This window comes from Schistocerca nitens, chromosome 4, assembly GCF_023898315.1.
Source record: "Schistocerca nitens isolate TAMUIC-IGC-003100 chromosome 4, iqSchNite1.1, whole genome shotgun sequence".
Classification (NCBI taxonomy): Eukaryota; Metazoa; Arthropoda; class Insecta; order Orthoptera; family Acrididae; genus Schistocerca; species Schistocerca nitens.
In genome coordinates, this window is record NC_064617.1 from 488,712,217 (window position 1) to 488,730,302 (window position 18,086).

The window sequence follows — 18,086 nt, forward strand, 5'->3', positions numbered from 1 at the left end:
CAACTTTTTTCGTACTCGTTGCGAAACGCTGGTGACGAACAGCATCAGGTTTATCCGGAAGTCTTCACTCGGGAAAGTTTCCTTCTCCGGCCGATATATGAGTCTGTGTCCCCTAGTTGTCGGGCACTCTGATCACTTCCTTTACAAAGATCGCCTTTAGTCTTTCTGGACCTTAGATTTACTGAAGAAAGTTACTAAGGAAATCGTCTACATTATGCTTGCCCGTCCTCTTCTGTAGTACTGCTACGTGGTACGGGATCCTTACCAGATAGGAGTGATGGAGAATATCTAAAAATTTAAGAGGAGAGCAGCTCGTTTTGCCTTATAGCGAAACAGAAGTGAGAGTCTCATGGATATGATAAGGGAGTTGAGGGTGCAATCATTGAAACTAAGGTGCTTTTCGTTCTCATAAAATTTTTATCGCCAACTTTCTTGTATGAACCCAAAATGTTTTTTTAATTCCCACCCAGTCAGGTTGAAATTGCAACACCCCACCCGTCACTTATCTGGTTTTGGCGTGTGTTCACCCCAGCTAATTGACTAACAGATCAACAGAGAGTGCAAAACTGCCGCAACATCGGATAACGCAAAGAAAGTAATAAGGCCCTTTGACTCCTGAGTGAAATGCGGTGGCAGTGTTGACATTAATTGATTCAGAATTGATCACTTTTAATTAAAAAGGGGTGCACATTGATGTTATATGCAGCTATTGAACACCAGATGCAAATGTTGAACATAAAATTAATTAAGAAAGTGACTTGGGATTTCAACTACTTGATTGAAAACAGATGCAGTCGACTATCACCAATTTATTTTAACTAACGACCTTCAATCATCACATTACATGACTCTCTTACCAGGCAGTGGTAATAAATTGCGTTTGCGTGGAGTAAAGCTCGATAACTCAAAAGTAATTCCTATCGACTGACCCAGGCGTAATGCGAAGTGCGAGAATAATTCTGCAGTACACGGCCCATGAAACCCTCGTGGAAACTTTGACGACGTGATCCAACAAATTAATCAGTGGCCAGAGCGAGCGCAATATCACCGAATACAGCGTGGCGGAGCGGCGTCGTTGTGTGGACGTCGGCCGACCACGTGGTGCTGCAAGGCTGCGCTCGTCTATTCACTCCTAGCTATCTTGCTCAGTACATAGCTGAACCAAAACTTTCTATCTCCTAGCTCAATCGTTCCATTTGCTAAGTCCTAAACTGCAGAGATGCTCACTCTTTCTCAGGCAAGCTGAGTAAAGAACGCCACATCCGCACTCTAGGCAAGCTGGGAACGGAAGTCCTCTACTGAGACTTCTCACAGTCCGCTCTTCGCCTCGGTTTCCCCTCCAGAAAAATCACTTACACCAATTGCAGCGCAAGTCGCATTAATTATGCGTCGCTTCCCAGCGCTGACCAATGCCTGCTCTGGGAAGTGAACAAATTCCCACAAAATTTCCCTTCCTCTCAACTTCTATTTGCTCCTCCCAGGCCACCCATCAAGGTTAGCGTCTGTACAAACACCAAGTTTTCCGGAATTCTGACTCCCAGGAGAGTACTTCAAATTCCTGGGTCCTACGTTCCCATCGGAGGCCAGCGTATTTCATTCTGTAGTTCTTCACCTGATTTGCTTCAGACTCTGTGGACCGTGAATTGAGCGTGAATTTGCTACAGTCGCGAACACGCATATTTTGCCCTCTGTTGACCACTCCACTGTAGCTTTGCGCGGCTTTCTCGCATGTTTCACAGAAAACGGGACGACAGACATTTATCAGCAGGCGTACAAGTTCTCCGTCTGTTTCCCGGTACACCATCATGGAGTCAGGGTCAACCACCCACTCACTGTCACTCATCTTAAGGCGGCTGGAGTCTGCACACCGTTACCGCTTTCTCAGAGCTTTAGCCGCCCTAATCTGCCTATTGTCGCTTCCCTTAGCCGCTCCCCCGACGGCCATGGTCAATTCTGAGTACTTCCCTGGGGTAAACTAGCCTCCAGTAAATCGACAGGTTTCCACAAAGTTTTCATGTCGTGTGAATTACTTTAAAACCATCACCCAACATTAATTATTCCAATACGTCTATACTATACCCTCTACAAGATGCATTGTGCCTTGTCAGTCATTTTTGTTCAGCCCTACTGTTCGCTCAACGTGAGTTAGGTGATCTTTAATGACTTCATGTAAGGGGCATAGTTCTTGCTATCTAACAAAATGACCACCTGATAAAATGAGACAAATCGGAGCTCACAACGAAATATTTAAGTGCTCCTTTTTGCCATCTGCAATTCAAAAGGGGAACGGTTTGGGAAACAGTCAGAAAGGTGTTTTATAAACCCTCTGCCAAACACTTAAGTGTGAATTGCTGAGCATTCATGTAGGTGTAGAATTTATCTACATAAGAGACAGCTTATAGATCACATGTACAGTCCGCACATGAATGCTGTACAAATGTATTTTATTTATTTGTTTATTTATTTAAACTGATGTCACCAGAGCCATCAGGCCCTTTCCTACGTGGGACCAGGGTTTCTCGCTTACTGTACCCTTCTTATATCATAGTTACGTAAGAAATAACGATTTTGATGTGACAAATGGTATGGCACCCAGTGACGTGAGTAAATGATACTGGCTATGAACTAAAGTTAATACTGTCAGTACCTGTTCTACTGCTGGTGCCACTAGTAATGTTAATAGTGATAATGATAATAATAATAATAATAATAATAATAACGACAATATTAACAATAATAAGAATAGCAGACATTAAATGAATTTATAGGTGCACAAAATAGATGTTTTCTTACATAACGAGTTCTGGGGAAAGGAAATTTGAGGAAACTGTACCAGCTAAGAATACTGAGAAACAAAACTTAGCAAATTTAAACATATAACCTATGCAGCCAAATGCTGCACAGTGACGGACAAAATACAAAACATAGAAATAAGACAAGAACTATTGATTTTCCATTTGGAAAGAAAAATTAAGAAATATAGAATCACCTGGTGCAGCCATTTAGAAATAATGCGGTAAGATCGTCTGCCTTGAACCGCTATGAACTACAAGGTTACTGGACAAAGAAGTGCCGGACGTCCGAGGATAACAATAGGTTGTGCAGCCAATTCCATGACGTGAAGATGAAGCTGATATGATTAGTATTTCGAATGCTCCCAGTTTCCTCTTCTCTAGTTTTCCTAAGGTCCACGTTTCACTTTCATACAATGAAGTACACGAACTTCTTTCTCTTTTCCATATCAATATCTGATATCATTAAATCTCTTTCATGGCAGAAAGTATTCTTCACATTGGTCAGTCTTCTTCTACTGTTCATTCCTTGGACATCATAAATGATCTTGCGCCTTGTTCTTCTTCTACTTTTTCTTCTTCTTCGTTTATTGCTTCTTCGGCCTCCTTGGACCACTTCAGCCCATCATTTTTGATAATCTTCTCCAACAAGTTTTCTTTTCGAATTGCTCAGTACCTTTTCATTCGTTCGGGTCTTTTTTGTAGTTTATTGTATTGCGTTTGTCTATTTTTCATTTGGATCTTATTTGTATGTTTTTCAGTTTCTTTAAATTTATGTTTTGTTTTGCAAAGAGTCTAGGGTTAATTCTAGCGCACTCATATCCTCCCTGATTTCGTTTATCCGTCCTGGTTGTTGCTTCACGTTCCAAAGTTTCTCCACAATTTCTCTTGGTGATCTTCCTTCGTATATAGAAGTCTTTCATTTCGCCCACCAGTATCTCGTGTCACTTGTGACATTAGGGAAGTCCTCCTTCGTACTACACTGCTAGCCTTAAAATTGCAAAACCAAGAAAGATATCAAAGGACGAAATTTTACTTATTATGACCACACGGTACAGAAATAAGACTATGTGCTTAAATGTGTAGGTGATTTGAGAGTATACAGGATGAAAAATTTAGTACACGGTGCTGCCATCTCTGGCAACAGCCAGGACTCCAATTCGTCTGGTCATCGAGTCATATGGGTGACTCATACAGGTGAGTGATTCCATGCTGCTTCAACTATATGATGGAAATCGTCAGTCGTAGTGGTTCGTGAATGGTGATGTGCCAGTCCCTCGTATATCTATGGCAAGATGTTTTCAGGCAGTGAGAGACCTAGAAGACGTGCTGGCCAGGCAACAATTGAACACCATCTGTATCCAAAAAGGTCAAAATAAAAATTGAAGGGACAAACAACGTAAAATACAACAAGACAGTGCTAATAATTTTTTCACATAGTTAATTCTCTAACCGTGATGTAAATGCGATGTAATTTCTGTCAAATGTACATTCTATTATTTTATTAATGTTGTCATACAATTAAATGTCAAAGAACTAATTCAAAATTAATTAAAAGGAGTATTATCGTTATGAGGAAGTAAAAAGGCTGAACAAGACAGGGAAATTTGCTATTGCATAGCGCGAAAGAAAACGTTTGAGGCAAAGAATACTGCCGCTGGCCGCGTAAGCGCGCAGAGTGGCGCAGAAGTAGTGGGCGGAGAGCGTCACTAGCGACGAATCGTCAGGTCCAGACACGGAGCGTAGAAATATGAGGTATTAACGGCAAGATTTTTAATTTTTCAAATTTTTTAGTTTATTTTAATTTTTTATATTTCGCCTGGCATATTATTTGGTTGTAAATGGGCGCAGTACATTGTCTTCAAGAGGAATCAATATTCAAAAAGAGTATTGTGGGCTCAAATTTGTTATGTGGAGTGACGGTAAAGAAGAGCCTGTTGCCATACATTGTCAACGAATGATGCTTTGTATTACACCATCAAAGTAAGATCCTACCTGCCGGCCGCGGTGGTCTAGCGGTTCTGGCGCTGCAGTCCGGAACCGCGGGACTGCTACGGTCGCAGGTTCGAATCCTGCCTCGGGCATGGGTGTGTGTGATGTCCTTAGGTTAGTTAGGTTTAAGTAGTTCTAAGTTCTAGGGGACTTATGACCTAAGATGTTGAGTCCCATAGTGCTCAGAGCCATTTGAACCATTTTTAAGATCCTACCTATTTCATCTTTAGACTGTACAAAGCTAGCAATCTTAGTAATTTTTCTTAATTGAATAATAGTATGTTCAGTGCAGCAACTGGTATAGTGTAAATGAACTTTACCTCAATCATTTACCTAGCAGGGTAATATCCTACCACCGTTATTGACTCCGAGAACAACGCCAGTGAAAGAATAGTACTTATTGGAACTGATGAGCAGATTTATTTTCGGTAACTAAGACAAAGCAGTGCAATTTCCAAAATTGAGAACTATCCAAAACTGTCACTTAAAAGCAGTGAACTTTGTTGCTTTGTAGAACAATTAGTAAAAGAATAAAGACCAACAGTAAAACAGTAAAAGTATAATTTAAAAATATTACTACAGAATAATACATTTAACTTTTTTGTGTGCACTGCAAACTCTGCTCACATTTCCAAATTACGTAAATGTATAATGTGAAATTTTCTAGACATAGTTTACTATAATAGAAAGCAAAAGTTAATGAAAATTTGCATTTCTAAAATCGGTAACAGCATTACAGCAGGTAACGCAAAGTTATTAATTACGGGAAAAATTATTTTACTGGTTTTCTGATTTATTTTAATTCATGGTGTTAACTGTGTTTTTACATTTGAGCTCAGGTCAGTGCATTTGCTTCTGTCCCCGTATGATTACAATTCAGTCAAAAGTTCGTAATTACGGTCTATAAAGAATTAATAACCATACAGTAATTTTTCCTCACACCGTCTACTGAAGACCGTTCTTAAATGACTTTCAATCTAAAATTATAACAGATTCAGTTTATTAATTCCAAATTTCACTAACTGTTTCTTATTTTTACTTTTTTGATAAAATTTCCTTCGGTCGTTATCGTGCAAAAGTACTTACATGATAACGTTTCCGTTACGACTGTATCTGCACTTATCCGGATAATCATAATTATTGTTAATGGATGCCTTTCCCAAACAACGGAATTCTAGGAGCATGTGTCATTTAAAAATCTTAATTAACTGAAAGTGTAGGTCCATTATAAACGGATTGGCAGTTTGTGCAACAAACAATCAGCAATAGTTTTCCTGTGGTGAGTGATCGGCAGGTGTAAGACACTGCACATGTTGAAGATTATACGTACACATGAGATACTCGTAAAGTATCCTTCATGCTGAACTTGATGATATACTACGTATCAGGGCCACTTGTCTTGCGTTAATACTTCGGCTATTCTTCGACATCCCGAAGACGCTCTTCGTGGTCAGTCGTACGAGCAACACGTGGTCATCGCAACACGTCGATACACAGCACCAAAGGTTGAATGACTCAGCTGTCTTCGGTCTGGAAACGCCGTCTGATACAGCCGTACAGCCTCGCGTCCCTTACCACTCACGGGGCCTTACACAAAAATCAGGTCAGCCTTCTCACGAAATGAATATCCTGCCATGTGTGAACGGAGCACTTTCAGTTAACTCACTACCTCTAGCACATGTACACAATGGACACGTTGATGACAGACAAGTGGCGAATGTAAACGAGTCTCCCTGGTAACACAACGCCATCTATGATGCAGTGGGTCAAACAGGTACATAGGTAAGTTCAAAAATGGCTCTAAGCACTATGGGACTTAACATCTGAGGTCATCAGTCCCCTAGACTTAGAACTACTTGAACCTAACTAACCTAAGGACATCACACACACATCCATGCCCCAGGCAGGATTCGAATCTGCGACCATAGCAGCAGCGCGGTTCCAGACTGAAGCGCCTAGAACCGGCATAGATAAGTGAAGTTAGTTGGTAGTAACTGGATAGCCATTCAACGTCAGCATCCATTAATAACTTGAAAACGAAGAATTTTCGGGACATCTCATCATATGAACTTTTTTTGGTATAAGCAACTTGTCCCCAAAGTTTGTAGAAGTATTTTTGAAGTAGTCTGTATACTCTATACTCCCATGGCAGTCGTGTAATACCGGCCAACACGAACATTAATATTGCGCGAAGACGAAGTACAATCGCGAAAAGGCGTGATTCCGCCGCTGTCAAATTACGACATGCGTTGGTAGACGCTCCTCCTTTTTACATAAGCATGCAAGTATTCTTTTCTTATACAGGGTGTCCCGAAACTATTCGTTCAAATAAATATGGAAGATAGAGAACATCAAAATGAACATACTTAGTTATCACAATGAGATTTTCACTCTGCAGCGGAGTGTGCGCTGATATGAAACTTCCTGGCAGATTAAAACTGTGTGCCCGACCGAGACTCGAACTCGGGACCTTTGCTTTTCGCGTGCAGGTGCTCTAGCAACTGAGCTACCGAAGGAGACTCACAGCTTTACTTCTTGCAGTACCTCGTCTCCTACCTTCCAAACTTTACAGAAGCTCTCCTGCGAACCTAGCAGAACTAGCACTCCTGAAAGAAAGGATATTGCGGAGACATGGCTTAGCCACAGCCTGGGGGATGTTTCCAGAATGAGATTTTCACTCTGCAGCGGAGTGTGCGCTGATATGAAACTTCCTGGCAGATTTGGAAGGTAGGAGACAAGGTACTGGCAGAAGTAAAGCTGTGAGTACCGGGCGTGAGTCGTGCTTCGGTAGCTCAGTTGGTAGAGCACTTGCCCGCGAAAGGCAAAGGTCACGAGTTCGAGTCTCGGTCGGGCACACAGTTTTAATCTGCCAGGAATTTTCATACTTAGTTATGGTGCATACTGCCCTGACGGCAGTTTCTGATGCTAGGGACGACTTCCACATAAGGTAGTTTAGCACGCTGATTACATGAGTGTCATCCACAGAAACTACTGGAATGCGTGATCACTGATTGGACTGTGTGCAGGCAGTTCATTGTCGGATCTTTGATTGTCACAGTACTACGAGCAGCAATGTAAATTCTAGCGACGTGGTATTCTTCTATTTTCACAACGGTCTCATACACCAGCTACTTCATGCCCCCAAAAGAAGAAACGCAAACGCGTGAGGTCATGTGAACTGGGTGGCCACCTCGGCCGAAACCTCGGTTCCCGAAGATATCTCTTAGATGATTCCTCACACCAATGCTGAAATGACTTAATTTTCTCATTTTGAGGGAATAGAAGGGCGATGTATGTGAACGTAGCCTGCTGCACAAGGTGATTTACGTTTTTAATTGTTTTAGCGATGGCAAATCTTTTACAGTGTGCTGCTTTTATCCACTTGACATCTTCTGTGTGAGATCAGCGTAAAATGCACATGTTTTACAACTAATGATTTTAAGATGTGAAGATGACAACATAGTCTCCTGCAACCGGCTGTCTTAAAATAGTTTTATGCGACCTTGGCAGTTGAATGGTTAATGACAATGCTTAAATTAGCTGGCGCCCCAGCGTGCTGGAAGAACATACTTGGGAATGAATCGGTTTGTTTCCAAGCGGATATCAGAGCCAACCACCCGCACACGCAGCAGTTTTGAATGTCAGTACACATTCACAGTCGAAGACACTGACACAGTAACTTACTTCAGCGCCGCTAACAAATTGTTCCGTAACATTACCGGTTGACTACAGGGACCATACGTTCCAGATCAAAATATATGTGTTTTGGCGTTTACCTCCTGCATTAATTTGAACCAATAGTTTCGGAACACCCTGTTTACAGAATATAGATGGTTATGCTGCTTCCTACGAGTAGTTCGTGCAGTTTCGCTGAGGTGCAAATAATTTGCGCATGAAATCTTATACGCGTAGTACACTTCATGTCAGATTGGCGTTTACTGCATGTCGCCCTCACTATGATACAGTTGTAATGACTAGCAGTGTACTTTTCATCAAATGTATTACCGAAACGAATGCCCGCCGTGAATGGCCGTGTGGAAGGCAAATGGCGAGACAGCCTTGGCGCCTTTAGGACGCAGTTTCCCTATTCAAGACAGGTCTCCTGTCTCGCCGCAGACAGTGTCGAAAGTGGAACGTGTCTCGCCAGCCGGGGCCAACAGTGACTCGCACAACAGACGCGCCTGCCTGCCATCGGAAAACCCGCTGAGAAAGCTCAGAGCGGGGACACAGCTGTCTCCACAGGTGTGTCCAGTGGCCGCAGACACGACTTCCAGTTCTTAACGGTCTGCGTTGCTCTCAGACACTTCCACTGAAGAGCCAAAGGAACCGGTACACCTGCCTACTATCGTGCGGCCCCCGCGAGAAGGCAGAAGTGCCGCAACAGGACGTGGCATGGACTCTACTAATGTCTGAAGTAGTGCTGGAGAAAACTGACACTGTCAGTCCTACAAGACTGTCCATAAATCCGTAAGAGTACGAGGGGGCGGAGATCTCCTCTAAACAGCACGTTGCAAGGTTCCCAGACATGCTCACTAATGTTCATGTCCGGGGGCCTTGGTGGCGAGCGGAATTGCTTAAACTCAGAAGAGTGTTCCTGGAGCCACTATGTAGCAATTCTGGACGTTTGGGGTGTCGCATTGTCCTGCTGGAACTGCCCAAGCCCACCTAAATGCACAGTGGACATGAATGGATGCAGCTGATCAGGAAGGACGCTTACATGCGTGTCAACTGTCAGAGTCGTATCAGGGGTCCTATATTACTCCAACTACGCACGCCTCACACCTTTACAGAGCCTCCACCAGCTTGAACAGTCCCCTGCTGACATGCAGCATCCATGGATTCATGAGATTGTCTCCATAACCGTCCACGTCCATCCGCTCGATACAATCTGAAACGAGACTCGTCCGACGAGGCAACATGTTTCCAGTCATCAGCAGTCCAATGTCGGTGTTGACGGACCCTGGCGAGGCGAAAAATTGGTGTCGTGCGGCCATCAAGGGTATACAAGTGTGCCTTCCGTTCCGAAAGTCCACATCGATGATGTTTTGTTGAATGGTTCGCACACTGACATTTGTTGATGGCCCGGCATTGAAATCTGTAGCAATTTGCGGAAGGGCTGTACTTCCGTCACGTGGAACTCATCTCTTCATTCGTCATTGGTCCCGTTTTTTCAGGATCTTTTTCCGGCCGCAGCGACGGCGTAGATTTGATGTTTTACCGAATTCCTGATATTCACGGTACATTAGTGAAGTGGTCGCACGGGAAAATCCCCACTTCATCGCTACCTCGGAGATGCTGTGTCCCATCGCTCGTGCGCCGACTATAACACCACGTTTAAACTCACTTACATCTTGCTAATCGTTATTGCAGCAGCAGCAACCGATCCAACAACTGCGCCAGACACTTGTTGTCTTACATAATCGATGCCGACCGCAGCGCTGTATTCTGCCTGTTTTCGTATCTCTGTATTTGAATACGCATGCCTATACCAGTTTCTTTGGCGCTTCAGTGTATAACGGTTGGTGTGGTGTGGGCGACTAGCGACGCATAAGTCCAGTGTTCTACTCCAACCTCCCACCAGACCGAGCCATTCAATACCAGCAAAAAATGCGCCTATCGGAGCACGAAAAAGACGGGTATGTCCCTTTTTAAAAGAGCCTGACTGAAATGTGGCGTGCCAGGTGCCTCATTCTACCTTCCTCAGCACCTTCAAAAACCTTAGCTTATGAACATACTCGCCTCGTGTTAACATGCAGCTCATCTCTCACCATCACAAGCTATCAAAGCTGTAATTCGCTCACATCCACTAGCCCACTGCTGTAAATCGCTCATACCCACCTAATCCCACTTGTCCATTCTCACTCACTCAATCAGCACAACCCATTGTCACTATTTCTTTGTTTCTAATTGGCACTGTCTCCTCACTTACAGCGACAATCTCCTTCGTTCGGTCCTATGAGTACTGTCTCGTCTCTCACTGTCTCCCTCTCTGTCTTACTACTACCATCTCATTCGTGATACTACAAGGTCTACAACTTCTCTTCCGCCGTTTTTTCTCGAAGTTCGGGACTTTATTGTGAAAAACTTAGAAAAAAATTATGATTACTAGTATTGCCCATCGCTGGTCACTACATTCTCCCATCTTTCGGGTAGCATACGAATCCCATGACGGAAGAACTGGGCATCTTTTGTGGGGATCCATGAATCGATTTAATTTTGCACTTGTTCATATGATTTGAAGCGCTGGTCAGCCAGACTGTATGCCACTGTTCGAAAAAGGTCGTAGTAAGAGAGAGTAACGTATGGAGAATACGACGGGAGGGATAGGACTTCTCATTTCAACGTTTCCATGTATATTTTGACGGGTTTTGCGACATGGGGTCGAGCACTGACCTTATACAAAATTACCTTTACGTGTCCATCGCTGTATTGTGGCCGTTTCTGTTTCAGAGCCAGGCTCGAACGCATCAGCTGCTTTCGATAATGATGTCCTGTGACTGTCTTCCTCTGTTTCAGTAGCAACGGAAACGTTCTGTCTTCCCGCGTCATGCTGGTCTTCGACGTCAAAATCTCCGTTCTTAAGGCGTTGAAAACATTCTCTGCACGTTCTTCCTCTGATAGTTACCTCACCATTGGTCTTACCCAGCATTTTAAGAGCAACAGCCGAAGATTTCATCATGTTAAAGCAGAAAATTAAAACTTCCCGCAAATGGCGAGAAATGGTTACGTAAGTCGACGTACTTAATCGGGAATAGCCTTATGATGCAATCACAAATCGACTAACATTTTTATGTCATTATGTTTACAGATGCCTAAGCTTACTATATTACACCTGAACACCACTAGAGAGCATGTATAGGGAGAGAGTTGCCAACCGGACGATACGGCGGCCATTTTTCTGCCAAACTGCGGGCGGGACTTTTGAATGGCCAGTAGTGGAGTAGTGGAGTACACACTCACCGAATCAAAAGCACAAGACAATATGGCGAAATCATTCGTTAAATGCCTTTGTTTATAAGAATAATGTGTTATAATAGTTTTCACACAGCCAATTTACAGGTCTGTTTTCAAATTTAACTATGTATGTTGCAAGTTGTTTTATATGTAGTAAAATGCAAAAACGATTTACTCCGCATAGATAAGACTACTTGATTGGTTTCCACAAAGCTCCTGTTTGATTTATGTCAGCTCTGTTGACTGGGAACTGCTTTCGTCTTTCTTCATTGCGTGGAAATGCTAACATGCGAAATCCACCTTCGCCTCTATTGGAACAACCAAATGCAGCACAACCTGGCATCGTTTACGAACGTCTGCAGAACGAATTACAGATGTCAAAAACAATATTGTACAATTACTAACGTGTTTACTTCAAACATGTAGGCCTACCGATTTCATCACAAAACGCTTCATTATTTCAACTCGTATTTAAGATCGCAAACGCTAATTAAGTACTAAAAACGATATACAACTAAATCGAACATGCATGCACAACGCATAACAAGTCTCTCAATAATTCAAATACCTTTTAATCGTTTCCAAAAGTCCTCTGAACTTCAATTCAACTCAAAAGCACGGCGAACATAGGAAGCGCGAGAGACGTTTGGCGCTATTTTTCTGCCAAAGCTAATCAACCAATCACGGGCTACTTCACCTATGGCCTCTCTCTCTGTATACAGGCTCTCTGAACACCACTTGCCGCTACTGCTGCCCTCTATTGGAAAACAGCGGAAGCAAAGTTGTAGACCTAATAATGTGTGATCGATGAAAAGTGGATAATGGAATGGAGAATGGGAACACCTCAACGCTACTACGATGAAAGTCTCGGAGTTATAGGATGCCACCTGATTTTTAATGGTGTCAATAAAAAATTCATAAAATGAATTATTATTGTAATGAACCACTCGAGAGGCGGTCTGAAAGCAACTATCCATTAAAGATCGCGGATTCTAATCATAAGTTGACGAGCACCATCAAAGTATACGAAAGTGCTTTACGTGGTTTTGATGACTACGCAGTACGTACGGAAACGTTTTCCGTGACAATTCAAGATTTAATTCAACTTTATGCGAACCTGATAACCGTCCACGACGCACATGTACAGCCTGTAGGACTCCTATCAGAAAAATGGCTTTTTACAGATATTTTCTGAGGCTATTTCAAACTGTAGTTCACTTTTAAGTACATAATAATAGAAATTGTAAGTTCCACATACTGTCAGCACGGAAGCGAATTGTTTTTTTGTGAGTTGGCCTGTTTCGCGCCAGCCATCTCAAGGCGCACTGGTGAATGGTTTGGTTCAGTCCGAAAATAATTTGTAACATTAAATGAAATTTTTAAGTATGTTCTGAATATGCAATTATAGTTACTAAAATCATGATTAGAAAGCCATCAGCTTGGATATGTCATCAGCATAGTCGGAAATCAGCGTGCAGTAGACGAAGTGAAGGAATTCTGGTGTCCCGGAAGAAATGACGAACGAAGCAAGGGAGATATACAGAGCAGACTAGCACAGATAAAGAAAGCTTTCGTCATTAATTTTCTGTCTGTATCTAACATAGAAATTAATTCGAGGAAGAATTTTTCGAGAGTGTACTTCTGGATTACAAGACCGTATGAAAGTGATTCATGGTCGACGTGTAAAAAGAGGAAAGTATCAGAGTCGAAGTATTCGAGTTGTTATGCTATAGAATGATGTTAAAATCTGGGAGGAAAGGATATGTGTAAAATACGACCCAAGAAGAAAGGCCAAGGTGATGGAACATATGTTAACACATCCGGGACAATTCCGCGCTACCAGAGGGAGCCAAACAGGGCAAAAACTGTCTGGAAAGACAGGGATAGAAATTCGAGTATATGCAATAAATAGTTGAGGAAGTTGGGTGTAAATAGTACTTTGATATGAGAGATTGCCATAGGAGAATCGACGTGGCGGGCTTCATCCCCAACCAGTCCGAAGATTGGTAACCCCTCTCCGGCACAAAATAAAAAATCTCAGTAAAACTTTAAAAAATTGTGTGCCGAATTATGTCTGAACACGTTTCCCCTTACCGTTCATGAGCAATGATCTTTCTCGTAGAAGTAGTGGTCCACCAAGTTGGAAAACAGAACGTGTAAAGTATTTAAAGTGCAGGAGAAGTAGCGGCTGCTTGAAGTTACGAGGATGGAGAGGAAGCGAGCCCATCTAACTCAGATGATACGAGCACTGCAAGTAAAATAGAGGTTTCTACTTGTATTCGTGGTTTGTCTTAAAATCTCAATCAGGAAATCACTGCACTCTCTATTGCACAACGAAACACTCATTCTCGATCTCAACGGTTCTCGTTGCTCCATGTACGCATTCACAATTAGAATGAGTGGAGGAATGGATGAATTAGAGGAACAGAGACGTATGGGAAACTATAAACGAATCTGCAGCGTACAATTACTGTTGGCATTGCATGTTACACATATTAAATGGATATAATACATTATCGGTACAGTGACAAGTTTTACAATTTTGCGACTATACCGAGCTACGTTGGTACCAGAGCAGAAGAAATTAAAATTTGTAGCAGGACGTGGTTTTGATCCACGGACCTTCGGGTTAACAGCCCAATGCGCTCCCAACTGCGCCATCCTGCTCAATGTATTTCGTTTTCCTTCGGGTAGAACATACCCAGCTCACCCTCTTTGAAGGGGGGAGCTTCCGGCAGCTGGCAGGTGCGAGCTTGCACCTGGAGGACGTAGTTTTCAACAGGGAGAACCGCCAAACATCCGTGCGATTTGAGAAGTTATTTTATTTCATTTTATTTTCATAATCAGTTTCGGCACTTCAAATGCCACCTTCAGGCCCCTATGTACCTCATGTATAGACAGTCAGACGTGTCGACATGGGCATACTGGAGCCACCAGTATCTGGAAGTCATGAATTCGTATTGCAAGCGCTTCCTTCGAAGACCTGACAACAACTGACTACATCTTAGCTGATTTCGTCTTTTACCCTAATTATAGACTTTAGTTCATCCTATTACTATCTACCTGGTTTCACACTTCTGTAGTAACTATGCGGCACCCAAGCACTATAATTGTAAATGCACCTGCTCGTCTATCTTTGCAAACACTACCTCCTCGTTCTGATGGCATGCTCTACCATCTTATTCGCTAATTCAGTGATGTATTTCTCCATTTTCCTTCCATTATTTTCCAAAATCTGTTGGGTTTTTGCATATTGTTCTTCTGTTTGCGCTACTAATTCATCATTCTGTCTTTCCATTTGTTGAACAATTCACCACTTCTGCAAATCTTTGCCTTGTTCTGCTTCTTCGAGTTAGACAATAGTTCTTCAATCGCTAGGTGAATTTCTGTGAGATGCGCCATATTACATTCGACATGTTTTATTTATGTGCTTTGTGTCGGTTGTCAGGGCGGGCGGTGAATCAAGGCTCATAATCCGTGACATAAACTCTTCGCTCGTTAGAACTGATGGCGTTAATTTGATTATATGAATAATCTTCTACGTCTGATTCCGCTTCGCTGCGTGATGCCAGCTGCTCGAGTTGTTCCTCAAACCTGAGATTTTTCTTCTGTAACTTCATCTTTTCATACCTTGATTATATCTGCAATTTTATGCAGCTCATTCGTTGTGCCTTTCACTTGTTGAGGCAACGTGCTTATTTTATTGACGCTGCCACAAATTTGCTCATCAACTATTTGAGTAGCTTTTGCTTTGGACTTTTTATGTCCTCCCCAATTTTCTTACCCCTCTCAGCGATCCCCTTGTCAAAACCGGTTAATTGATCTCCAAGCCCATATAGTCGCAAAATTTTCCTGTTTTCTTTGAAAGTGTCTTTATCTCTTTTTCCTGATCCACTTTCTCAAGTTTTCTTTGAAGTGTTCATCTGTCCTTTTGTAATGTTCAAAGTTTTTATAAATTATAGAGCGCAGCAATCAGTCGTCCTTTTTTTGCAGGTTTTATTACGAAAAGCGAGATTTCAGCTAGTGCCTAGCCATTAGCAATGCACTATTTTCTAATCTCGATGCATGTTAGTTCCCTGCTGTTCGGGCGTCAGTCACAGTCCTTTGAATACTACTGCATAAATAATACTTTGTATATATTATAATATATAAATAATATAAAATAAATAATATGTAAATAATAAAAAGGAATGTATATAAAGTATTATTTATACAGTAGTAATCAAAAGACTGTGACTGACACCCGAACAGCAGGGAACTGACATGCATCGAGATTAGAACATAAAGTATTATTTACTTACTAAAGTATTATTTATACAGTAGTATTCAAAGGACTGTGACTGACGCCCGAACAGCAGGGAACTGACATGCATCGAGATTAGAAAATAGTGCGTTGACAATGGCTAGACCTAGCCGAAATGTGGATTTGCGTAATAAAACGCGCAAAAAAAAGGACGACTGATCGCTGCGCTCTATAATTTATAAACCACGTATCAGTCACTGGGCGCACCCACTTTCCTAATGGAAGGTAACTTGATGGTTCATCGTTTATCTCATCTTGTTGCTTATTTATCAACGCTAGTGCTGCGATATTTTCGTCGGTATTTTCGTTTTTCTCGTATTGTCGCATGTTTTGCAAAAATATTTCAACCAGAAAGGATTGGAGGTCAAACAAGAGTCGGAACTGGAGAGGTTGGTGCACGATTTGCAATAAGCTGTGCTACTTCCTCGCGTCCATTAGTTTCGGAGCTTTCTGTTGCCTGTGACATTGTCAGATTTTCCTTTTACAAAGAGTCAGCTTCGGACTGGCCGCCACTATCCTGCAGATTGCTCAGTTCACTTTCTGTTACAACCAATCCCTGAAAATCATCATTCTCACTTTCCTTAGTTTCGATCTCTTGCTAATTTCCCTTCTGAACATGCATGTTCAGCTTACTATCTGTGGTCACTGACTCAACTTGGCTCATTCTCGCCAACCTACGTGCACGAGCACGGTAAACGTTGATCCTTGCGTACTAAAAAATTTCTATCCCAAACACAATAATAGACCTACCAAAAGCACAAACACAATTGAATCAATCCTCCTAAATCAAACTACATGCTTCAAGACACCTTTTCAAGTCTAAAAAATGTGTGGTGTATACAGGGTGGTCCATTGATTTCACGAAATAAGCGTCAAACGAAAAAACTACAAAGTACGAAACTTGTCTAGCTTGAAGGAGGAAACCAGATGGCGCTACGGTTGGCCCGCTAGATGGAGCTGCCATAGGTCAAATGGATATCAACTGCGTTTTTTTTTAAAATAGGAACCCCCATTTTTTATTACATATTCGTGTAGTACGTAAAGAAATATGAATGTTTTAATTGTACCACTTTCTTTCGCTTTGTGATAGATGGCGCTGTAACAGCATGCGTTCTCAGGAACGATAAGTTCACAAAGGTACATGTATCACATTGGAACAACCGAAATAAAATGTTCAAACGTACCTACGTCCTGTATTTTAATTTAATTTATTTCTGAAAAAGAGGAATTCATTAATTTCTAACATAAATTTAAATGTTATAAAGTTTTTTCTGAAGGTGTTCGTCTGGATTGTAGTCATGAATGGAAGTGAACCGTGAATGTAACGTAGTTGAGATAAGAAGAAAACATAATTTTTTGAAATGTGGTTCTACAGAAGAATGTTGTAGCTGTGTAGATCGAGTAAATAATGACCCTTACTGTGAAGAATTGGGGAAAAGAGAAATTAATCTGAAAACCTGACTAAGGTATGGGATCAGTTGATAGGACACATCATATGACATCAAGGAATCTACAGTTTCATAATGGAGGGACGTGTAGGGGATAAAAATAGTAGAGAGACACCAAGGGAGGAATACATTTATCAGGTTCAAATGATCGTACGTTACTGTAGTTGTGCATACATGAAGAAGCTTGCACAGGACAGAGTAGCGTGGAGAGCTGCAGTAGACGAGTCTTAGGAATAAAGGTAACAACAACAATAACATTACTATCATATGGCGTTATAGAACACAAACATATAGACATAAAATGAAATTTGGCAACCGGACTGCAGCAGTCGGTGGCACTTCATGTAACCTTTTTCAGACCTGCTTCAGAGGCATGGAGTGGACAATATGGCTTATTGGCCGATCCTAGACACTACCGTCCGATCTGCCACAAATCACCACCGATCCCGCTTTCAGAGCCGGCAAGCTGAGGAAGTGTAACACCTTGTCGCCTACTAGTAGTTTGCCCGCTCTTCAACCTCTTTCTGCAGATACTCAACATGCGAACAGTTGACCATCTTCTTCTTTTCAGAGATGCCTTTTCCTGGGCCCCAGGCC

The 18,086-nt window shown here is 42.0% G+C and overlaps 1 non-coding gene across 1 annotated transcript; it reads right to left on the reverse strand.

Annotated features, from left to right (window-relative positions):
• Positions 1-14,332: 14,332 nt before the first annotated feature.
• On the reverse strand, positions 14,333-14,405 carry Trnan-guu (transfer RNA asparagine (anticodon GUU)). Its single transcript has one exon. It is a non-coding gene; the product is annotated as a tRNA-Asn (tRNA).
• Positions 14,406-18,086: the final 3,681 nt, after the last annotated feature.